Source organism: Colobus angolensis, unplaced genomic scaffold, assembly GCF_000951035.1.
Source record: "Colobus angolensis palliatus isolate OR3802 unplaced genomic scaffold, Cang.pa_1.0 Scaffold396, whole genome shotgun sequence".
Lineage (NCBI taxonomy): Eukaryota > Metazoa > Chordata > Mammalia > Primates > Cercopithecidae > Colobus > Colobus angolensis.
Window position 1 is genome coordinate 2,162,186 of NW_012117332.1, and position 11,538 is coordinate 2,173,723.

The following is an 11,538-nucleotide window of genomic DNA, read 5'->3' on the forward strand; positions in this document are numbered from 1 at the left end:
CAGCCGTCCTGAATGTTGGGGACCTGTCCAGGTCTCAGGCAGACTCTCTGGTATGACTAACGTGCTTCCACTCTCTACCTTGTTCCACAGCTGAGTTTGTCTTCTGCGCTGCAAAGGGACTCTGAGGGCTCCCTCCTTCATCGCGCAGAGGACGTGGTGTCTTGCGCCACACACGGTCTCGCTTTGGAGGCCGAAGAAAGTCTGGAATCAAGAGTAAGAGGCACAAGGGCTTCCTGCTCCTCACCCAGAGTATCCTGAACAGAGCAGTGGGAGAGCAGGGACTCTGTCCAGCCAGGCCACAAGCCTGTGGGAGCCGTCCACAGCCCCTCCACTCACCTTCCTCCTTCTTCTCCTGGCTGTGGTCACTGGTGAGGGGAGACATGAACTAGCGCCTGATTCCAGGTGGAAGGAACCCGGTAGAAGGGGAGGGACAGCCTCCCAGCACAGCGGATACTAAGAACAAAGTGACCGGCCGGCCAGGTCCAGGGTGGCCGCATGTGGCCAGGCAGCTCACGCTGAGAGGGGACGTCGCTCTGTCACTCATTCTGCTTATTCTCTCCTTTAGACAGTTAAAATCTATTTTTAAAAATTTCGGCCTAAACATTTTTTAAAGTTTAATGTTTTGTATCGTGACCTGGGTCCTAAATGTAAACAAAACAAAACAAAACAAAAAAACGAAAACCAAAACCCTGAATTTTGCTTTGCCATTGCTTGGGAACCTGAGGGAAAGCAGGCCACTTGGTTGTTTCATGAACCTTTAAAACACTGAGCAAAAGTGATTTGGTCACAAAATCACATGATGGTGAGCAAGCCCCGGTGCAAGGTCACCCAAGCAAACATAGCCACGGGGATGACTAAAATGTTCGAGCGCCTCTGAAGTGAGTATCTCAGCTCCAGTTGTTTGCATTTCTTGGCTTTTTTTTTTTTTTTTTGCCAGGAAAAGACTCCAACATGTAATCATTTACAGAGAAGAGTCATGTTTCAGCAACACGGAAATAATGTAAATCAATCTGTGAGACTGGCCATGGACAGGAACTTTATGTTCCTCATCCAGAAGGAAGGCAGAATTTCCCAGCAAAGCTGTGATGTAGGAAAGCATCCAGTCACCAGCTTTCAAAGAGAGATTTGCTTGCTGGAGATTTATGACTGATCACAGGAAATGGTTGGCCAGAGAAAGAGGAAACTCCTCCTTCTAGTCTATGACTTGACCTACTGATTAAAGTTACAGGGTAAAAATGAAGAAGATCTCCCCTGAAGTCAATAATCAATCAAGTAATTAATTCTTCTTAATTGATTAAATTTTGTATTCATTTGATAAGCATGAGGCCCAAAAAGCAGATGCTAGGCACCATGGGAGACAGACAGGAATTTGGTGTCTCTCTAAGTAGTACTACACCTGCCACAGGTAGAATCCAGAGGACTTCAGATGCATCTAAAGGCATTTTAATTCTTATTAATTATTTTTAAAAGATATTGGAAAACAGATATATCACTGGCCCATCAAACTTGTGGCTTTTACACATTCTATTGCTTAACATGATACTAAAGTAGATATTTAACTTTAGGCCAGGCACAATGGCTCATGCCTGTAATCCTAGCACTTTGGGAGGCTGAGGCGGGCAGATCACCTGAGGTCAGGAGTTCGAGACCAGCCTGGCCAACATAGTGAAACATCGTTTCTACTAAAAATACAAATATTAGCCAAGTGTGGTGGCACATGCCTATAGTCCCAGCTACTCAGGAGGTTGAGGCAGGAGAATTGCTTGAACCCAGGAGGCAGAGGTTGCAGTGACCCAAGATGGTGCCATGGCGCTCCAACCTGGGTGACAGAGTAAGATTTTGTCTGAATAAAAAAAATTTAAAACCAACAGTCTTAAGAAAATAACAATACTGTTTAAAGTATTTTAAGAAGTAGTGTTTTAAATAGATAACAGATACTAAATGTATAACAGTCATCATGTTTTAAAATTAAATAATATTTAAATAAAAGTTTGAAGGCAGTGTAAATAGGACTAAAATTTAGGAAACACTGAGGTAAGAAGATACTGCCCTACTCTCAGAGGAGCTTCTAATGAATACCACGTTAGTCGTAGTAATAGCTGCTGTGCTTTAATTGTGTCCCCCACATTTCATGTGTTGGAAACTTAATCCCCACATTGATTTGCTGATGATATTTGGAGGTAGGGCCTTTGGGAGGTAATGAAGATCAGATAAGGTCATCAGGGCGGGGCTCCCATGATGGGACTGCCGGCTTCATGAGGAGAGGAAGAGAAACCTGAGTTGGCACGCTCATGCCCTCTGGCCATGCGACACCCTCAGCCATGCGATGTTATGGTACAGCGAGGAGGTCCTTACCAGGTACCAGTGCCATGCTCTTAGACTTCCCAGTCTCCAGAATCATAAGAATAAATTCTTGTCTTTATAAATGACCCAGTCTATGGTATTCCATTACAGCAACAGGCAACAGACTAAGGCGATTCGTCGATATTTACATAGGATTAACTGTGCCCCAGTTAACTCTTAGTACTTTATCAGCAATCCTGACAACTACCCTATGAAATAGGTGTCCTGTTTCATAGAAGAAACTAAAGCACAGAGAGTTTTGTAGGATGAAGATGAAGCACCTGGATAGGACCAGCCAGGATTATATCCTTTCACCAACCCTCGCTCACCATGGGACCCTCACGAGATACCTCCCTGTCCTCTGTGCCCCCGTCTGCAAGGTGAGAAATGAAATGCCTGTCTCCCAGGATTGCTTCAGGGATTACAGGAGTTGACACATGGCAGTGCACTTAGCACCTAATAAATGTTAATTAGACCTTTATGCTTAATCCCAAACCCTTGGTTCTCCTTTCTTTGTGGAACAGGCTTGTTCTCTCTGCTCCCGTTCTCTTTCCCCACCTAAAGAAATTGACTCCCATCTGTGGGATGGCTCTTTGCTTGACTCTTTTCAAAGAGGCCAAGCATCTTAGAAAGTCTGGGTGTGATGCTGGAGGGCTGCTCACCAGTGGTGTGGATACAGGTACACTGTGTCACCTGTCTGATTCTTTGTTTGTCAGTGGTGGAAGGGAAGGCAGGCTGGCATCAGAATTAAGAGATAAGGCTATGAAACCAGAAAGACCTGGATTTGAATCCTGGCTTCCCCTTTTAGTAGTTGTATACTAGGGTAATGGCTTTACACTCCTGGGCCTCAGTTTCTCGCCTTAAAAATGGAGAATGAAAATATTTCCTTCTTGGAAATGTCTTGCCCATAGCGTCTGTCTCAGTGTTTGCTGTCCTCCTGCACCCACCCAGAAGCAGTGCAATTAAAGCTGGCTATCCCTGGAAAGCAGGGAGGGTCAGGAACATGGAGAGTCTTCAGAAGATGTTTGTTGAATGACTTGTTTTTAAAAAATCAATGTTCTTCAGAAAATAGCAAGTGTTGGTGAGGACGTGGGGAAACTGGAATCCTCGTGCATTGCTGGTGGGAATGTAAAATGATGCAGACACTGTGGTAAACAGTATAGTGGTACCTTTAAAATATTAACTCTAGAATTTTCATCTGATCCAGCAATTCCACTTCTGGGTATATACATGAAAGAATTGAAAGCAGGGTCTTGAAGATCCATTTGCCCACCCATGTCCACAACAGCGTTATTCACAATAGCTAAAACACGGAAGCAACTCATGTGTTCAGGACAGATATGTGGATGAACAAAATATGGTCCACCCATGCATTATTTAGCCTTAGAAAGAAAGGAAATTCTGACACGTGCTGCAACATGAACGAACCTGGAGGACATCTTGCTAAGTGAAATAAGCCAGACACAGAAGGACAAACACTGTAGGGTTCCATTTATACAAGGTGTCCAGGGCAGTCCGTTTCATAGAGCTAGAAAGTAGAACGGTGGGGGCTGGGGGTAAAGGGGCCAGGGAATGGGGAGATAGTGTGGGATGGAGACAGGGTTTTAACTTGGGAAGATGAAAAAGTCCTGGAGATAGAAGCTGGATATGGCTGCACAACAATGTGAATTACTTAATATGTGAATTACGTAATATGTACACCTAAACACGTTTAACATGGTAAATTTTATGTTATGCTTATTTTCCACAAATAAAAAAGAAGAATCAATGTTCTTATCCTTCCTGTCTCCTGGCAACCCCAAATGCTGACATTAGTGTGAGGGGAAACAGCAGGGCCAAAGGCAAAGAGTCAGCCCCTTGCTGTACAGAGACTGTGGTGACTGAGGAAGGGCAGAGACTCAGGAGGGTCCCAGAAAGGGGGTGAGAGCGAGAGGGAGGTTCTCACATAGGGGTTGGAGGTGAGGGAAGGAGATCCCACAATGGGGGTGCTAGTGATGGAGAGAGGTCCCCACATGGGGGTGGGAGTGGGGAAGGGAGGTCCTGAGTTGGGGATGCTAGTGGGGGAGGGAAGGGAGATCCCGTATTGGGGTGCTAGTGGGGGATGGAGGTCCCACATGGGGGTGCTGATGAAGAGGGAGGTCCCTGCGTGGGTGGGGAGGGAGATCCCCACATGAGGATGATGGTCGGGAGGGGGGTCCCCACATGGGGGTGCTGGTGGGGAGGGAGGTCCTGCATGGGGGTGTTGGTGTGGGAGGGAAATCCCACGTGGGGGTGCTGATAGGGGAGGGAAGTCCCACCTGGGGGTGGAGACGAGAGGTCCCCCATGGGTTGGGGATGAGAACGGGTGGCCGAGGGAGTTTCCACATGGGAGGGTGGGGGTGGCAGAGGGAGGTTCACAGGCCGGGGGTCCCTGCATAGAGGCAGCTGCAGACAGAAAACTGAGAGCGTTCATCCACAGTGGCATAGCTCAGAGGACAAAGAAGCCCCTTGGGAAAGATGAGGTGGGTGAAAGCGTATCAAGAGGAAATGGCAGGAAGAGAAATGAATGGAGACAGTGCTGGGAGACGGGCCCTGAGCCCCTGAGCCCCTGGTCCCTGCACATCCTGCCCCACCCCCAAAGCTCTGGGGACCCCACAAGGCAGCTTGAGAAAGTGGAAGCCCACCAAAAAATGTAAAGGACATATCAACTAGAAAGATTACATTTGTGCTCTTCTCCCTTTTAGTAACAGCATATGTGGTCTCAGGAGAAATTCTGAAAAATACAAAAATGTACACAAGAAAATTAAAGTTCTCCATAACCCCACATCTCAGGGGTAGAATTTACACTGCTGAATGTTCTTTTTTAAAAAATTCTATGTATGAGCTCCATAAAATTTAAAAAAGATATCACATTGTTTTGAAACCTGTTTCTTTTTACTTTACAAAGTAACAACCATTTCCCCATGCCATGAAATACTTGTATACTGCACGATTTGTAAGTGGTTCTATGGCATTTCGTGCCATAGGTGGGTCATCACTTAGCCAGCATCCTATTGGACACTGTTGGACATGGAAGACATCGAAGTTCACCAACTGTGTCATTTCCTGAGAACTCTATGGTGCTGACTATGAGCCAGTCGCAGCACCAGTACTGGGTGTTTACTGGAAAGCACAGTTCCTTTCCTCAAGGGATTTTTAGTACTGAAGACAAATTAATAAACAATTACAATAAAGAATGGGCAGTGTTGGCCGGGCGCGGTGGCTCAAGCCTGTAATCCCAGCACTTTGGGAGGCCGAGGCGGGCGGATCACGAGGTCAGAAGATCAAGACCATCCTGGCTAACACGGTGAAACCCCGTCTCTACTAAAAAATACAAAAAACTAGCCGGGCGAGGTGGCGGGTGCCTGTAGTCTCAGCTACTCCAGAGGCTGAGGCAGGAGAATGGCGAGAACCCGGGAGGCAGAGCTTGCAGTGAGCTGAGATCTGGCCACTGCACTCCAGTCTGGGTGGCAGAGCGAGACTCCATCTCAAAAAGAACGGGCAGTGTTATGCTATGGACATGGTGTGTAGAAATCTAAGTCCACAGCCAAAGTTTTTAAGAAATATAATTCATATTTTCTTTAACAATATAGTTGTTAATTTTAAGCTCATAGTCCACTAGGGCAATGCACATTCAAGTTCAGTTCACTTTAGATCCCTCTCCTTCCCTTGAGCTGGGGCGAAGTTTGGCATGGCTCGCACAGAGCCGGAGCCTGTGGTGGTGGGCAGGGTGTCTTGTCCTCAATGCAGTTTCTGCTCAGACATGCCCAGGCATGCCCACTCTCTGGCCCCATAATCATCGATCCACGCAGGTTACCATGGAGTTATCCTTTAGCCCTGCCCACCTGGCCCCTTCGTAACCTGCGGTTCTCACTGTTCCTTCCCACAAACTTTTCTCAAGTTTGCCGTCTCCTCAAGGCTTTTCCCAGGAGGCAGAAGATCATCCCCCTTTATCAGGGAGTGGCTGAAGTCTAAACACGCATTTCTTCCTTCCTCAGCGAGCACTCGCTCTCCCTTCCTCAACCCTCAGCGTTTTGCTTTAGTCTCAAGTCGCAGGCCAGGAGGGGACAGGGGCTTAGCTTCCTCACATCCCAGCCAGTTTGAGTCCTGAGCGCCAGTGGCCCAGCTGCTTGGAGAGTAAGGAAAGGGGAATGACATAGTGGGGGAAATTGCTTCTCAATACAAGTATCACACTTCGAAGACCGAAACAGAGGGTGGACTAACAAGTGAAGCAAAGCCTGAAGAAGGGGATAGTGCCACAGCCAAGACCTGTGGGAGCAGACTGGCCAGGGGAGCAGAGGCAGAGAACAGAGGGCAGAGGGTAAAGAAGGAAGGAGTCTTTGAAGACTCCCTAAGGACAGATGTTTTGCCAACATGCTACCAGCCTGGCAGGAGGAGGGGTCACTGAAAAGACCAGGTTGCCTTCAAGCACCATATAATTCATAATGCTGCACTAATAATACAGAGAATACATGTCTGCCTGGGTTAATTTAGGTATAGCCTGCCCAGAGCTCCTTTGCAGAGAGATGAGATAGGACCCAACATGTCTTTCTCGCCTAGGGGAGCACTGGTGGCACACTGGAACAAGCGTGTTTAATTGTCAGGTGATAATTGTTTTTAGGCAATCAAATCTAATACAGTCAAACTTGTGCTGTAGTTACAGAACAGTTTCACTATGAGAATAAACACTGGTACCTGAAAGATACATAAAATTGCTTCAGAGCAATCTCAAGGGCTCAAAACCCTTTGGAATACCCTTTTAGATATAACCTGTTGGTATATAATTTGAAGAAAAACTTGCCTATGTATGTGTACTGACTTGAGTCCACCTATATTTGTTGAGCAAATGGAGCCCTGAGAAGAAGAATGATAGTTTATTTGTCCATTATTTCTATTTCATTATGAAGGACACCAAAATACTTCTTCCAAAAATATTGAGGAATATTAAGTTAAACATACTGAAAATGCGAGGAAACACTCTGCCTCTACCTCTGTTTGCCTGATGTCAGGACATAAATCCTTCCTTACTAGAAATTGGCCCAGAGAAGGCATCAGCAAGCACCAGAAGAATCTGGGAACAAGTTTTACTATCTTTCCACATTTTCCCAGTCTTTAAAAGACTGGAACACCTCCCTCCTTTGCTTTGTCTCTGTGCTAAGATTTACTGTTTTTTGTTAAAATGCTACTTAAGAAAGATCCCTCATCTACTCTGCCCTGAGAGAGAAATACATTTGAACTGAAATGAAATACATTTGAACTGAAATACATTGAACTTCTCCTACGTGATGGGTACAATATCCATCAATAAGCCTCTTCTGGCTTTTCTCTTGTTAATATGACTTTTTTTCCAGGAAAGTGTCTCAGGTAAGAAAATATGAGGATTGAGAAAATAAATCATATTTTCTTTCCTTCAATTTGACAACCACAAAGGGACACTTTGCTCACACTAGGGCCAGTGGATGGAGCTCTGAGAGATCTGACAGAAACCAGCAGAAAAGGGTAAGGTTTCTTACCAATGTCAGCTCTTCACATCTCTATTTGTAGTGTTCAGTTGAGAAGGGAGGGTAAGAGTTTTTTTCTTTTTTCCTTCATTTCCAAATTCAAATTAATAGGAGAAAATTATTTGTATAAATTGGCTCTTAGATACGTGACTCTGGTGTTTTTATTTTGGCTTATTGGTTTAAATCACTTTGAAATAAATTAGACTGGTTATATTTAAAATAAATTTCTTTTAGAGAAGTTCACTGTTCAATTGCCTGTAAGTCATTGCAAGATTGACAAAACGCTCTTCAGCTTGATTCTCTAAGCCTTTCTCAGCCCATGGAAGATGTTAATCTTACCATGTTTTTGAAATGTTATTCAGGAAATTAATTAAGCAGCATTTGAGCAGAGATTGGATTTGACACAGAGTTAAAGTTCTTTAGACCCACCACCAAATTGATTTCCTTAGTGAATACCTTAGCTTGGGAGAGAAACATTTATACAAATTAGTTTAAATGGCTTGTTTTTAATTATTTATATGAGTCTTGACTTCTTGTGGTACCCACTGGTAATCCTTTCTACCAGCATGAACAGCTTTTGATTTCCTCTCTTACAGATTGTCTTTTTTATTCATCTATCTATGGACACATGGGGTTGTAAGGCCTTTGTGTAATTTGTCAGATGAGAACCTGAGACCTGAGATAGAGGTGCTAGCAAAATTTTCCTTTCTTAAAGATACCACATGACTGGGTTGCAAATTTTTCAAACTTTTATGCTCTGCTTCCATTTTAAATATAAGTTCCAGTTTCAGGTTATTTCTTTGTTCACACATATAAGCCTAAGCTGTTAGAAACAGCCAGGTCACCTCTTAAACACTGCTGCTTAGAAATTTCTTCTGCAAAATACCTTAAATCATTGCTCTCAAGTTCAGCGTTCCACAGATCTTTAGAGTAGAGGCTCTTTGCTAATGTGTAACAAAAGTGACCATTACTCCAGCTCCCAATAAGTTCCTCATTTCCATCTGAGACCTCCTCAGCCTGGCCTTCATTGTCTACATCACTATCAGCATTTTGGTCACAATCATTCAGCAAGTCCTTCGGAAGTTCCAAATTTTCCCTTATCTTCCTGTCTTCTTCTGAGCCCTCCACACTCTTCCAATCTGTTATCCAGTTCCAAAGCCGCTTCCACATTTCCAGCTATCGTTATCACAATATCCCACTACTGGTACCAATTTTCTGTATTACTCCATTCTTGCACTTCATAAAGAAATACCTGAGACTGGGTAATTTATAAAGAAAAGAGGTTTAATTAGCTCACAGTTCTGCCAGCTGTACAGGAAGCACGGCAGCATCTGCCTGGCTTCTGGGAAGGCCTCAGTAAACACAGATTCATGGTGGATGGTGAAGGGGAACCAGGCATATCTCTATGGCAGGAGCAGGAGGAAGTGGGGGAGGTGCCACACACTTTTAAACAACCAAATCTTGAGAGCACTCACTCACCATCATGAGAGCAGTACTGAGAGGATGGTGCTAAACCATTCATGAAGGACCACCCCGTGATCCAGTCACCTTCTACCAGGCCTCACCTCTGGCCTTGAGGTTTACATTTCAACATGAGATTTGGGTGAGGACTCAGATCCAGACCATATCTTGTGGATATGTTATTAATACGTGTGCCACAATTGTATGAGAGTCCTAAACATCTGTTTTGGTATATGTTGTCAGTTGTAATTATGGGTATTATGTTAAATTGTTGTAGGCCACAGAAAGTTACCAAATTTCCATGTCAGTTGTGCCTTTAACTATGTCCATTTTGTTTTGTTATCTGCTACTAATTGCTTTATTATGATACTGTTTTGTACTCTTGAATACAGGTGTTCCTGACAACTCTGAAACCGTATTATTGGAGTCATTAAAAATTCCCAGAATGCTAATGAAAAAAAAAACTGGACTCCTAAAATTACCAACCCCAAATCAAGCAAAACAAGAATTACACAAAACTAAACCAAGGAAGGACTAAAATGATGTTTTGCAACATTTTTTGTTTAAAACATTGCTGATTCTTTTTATATTTTCTTTCCATAGTTGAGAAAACGTTTTTTTCCCTCTGAAGTGGTCTATGGCTTTACAGTAATTTTGTAAAGTGTATTTTTGTGCACAAATATTGAAACATTTATCTTTTTCTTTACCCGAGCCCTACAGGATTTAGAAACTGTATGTGAGAAATTTTATTTTCATGGCAAGATAGTTATTTGCATAAGTTCACTAGGAATCTGCTCTCTTCAGATTGGAACGACTGGAAGCACAGGTTATATCACCCAGGCTGGGACTGGGATGTCAGGTTTTCAGATATGACCAGACTGCTTTAAGGAATGAGCATTAACTTTAAGCAGCCAATGAAAACCTTGAAAGAACTGGCCTGGCCCTTTGTTCTTGAACTATGTGGTGCCCTTCCAGCATTTCTAGCCTTGCAGTAAATAAATAATGTCATTTTCTGACAGGCCCAGGAACCTCAAAAACATTTTGGAGACCTCAAGAAAAAAATTTTAGCCAGGTATCTCAGAAAAAATATGTTGGTAAGTCTGTGGCACAGTTTCCTAGCCTGGAGAGGGTTTTAGTGTTCTAATCTAATAAAATTCTTTACAAAAAGTTCCAGCAAATCCAACTTAAAAAGAGCTTATATGTTAAAGCACTGTTCTTGCTGTACTTAGGTAAGTGATCAGGTTAAATATAATGACACTAAACTTATTTTGTAAGTGAATTGGACTTACTGTGGCTATCTTTGGTAAACAGGGAGGTGATTGTAAAGAGAAAAAATATGTTTCAGAATAGCTATATTATAGCTGTTATTAGATTCTAGCCCTGTCCATTGTTTCAGAGTTTTTAAAAATTATCTGGACTGAATCCTGAATTTTTAGTTTCCTCTAATACCTGCTACGGCTCTTCAGACTAACATTCCCAACTTTCTCCCACTTTTCTGACTTGAAATTACTAAAAATTAAAACCGTGCCTTTCCCGAAGCCCTGCAGACTAAAGCTGAATAACTTGACATAAACTTTGGAGAAATCATCACAATTTATTTATGCACAAAAACTTCACTGCAACGTCTGATGCAAACTACAATCCAGAAAAATCTGTCAGATTGCCACTGCCTGTCCACTCCAACTTAAATTATTTGAACCCAAATCTAGAAATCTCAGCTGGTTGCTCTCCAGAAACTAGCTTATAGACTGCTTGAAACATAGACCTTTGTCTTCTTTTTGTTTCCATAGAAATGTCTCGGATAAAGTACCTGTTTGCCTACACCATATGCAGACCTAACTCTGACGGAAACCCGCTTACACCACCTCTGAAATGGGATGCAATGATTTAACGGAACTGACCTGTTTTCAGGACTGAAAGACTGATACAATAAGAGATGGAACAATGTACCCAAACTGGTTGCTTTCTACTTGTTCCAAACTGTGTTCTTCTCCTGCTTTGCCAAATCTCTTATCTTAAAACTTCTAACCCAAATCTCTCCAAAACTACCAACTTAGCTTTTAACATGTGAAATTTCTGAAAGTAAAGTTTCAAGGGGGGACTGAAGGAAACCAAAATATTTCTCCCCAAAATGTTGAGAATTGTTAAGTTAGGAACACTGAACTCGCAGGGAAGCGCTCTGCTTAAGCCTGTTTTCCTGAGGTTGGGCTGTAAA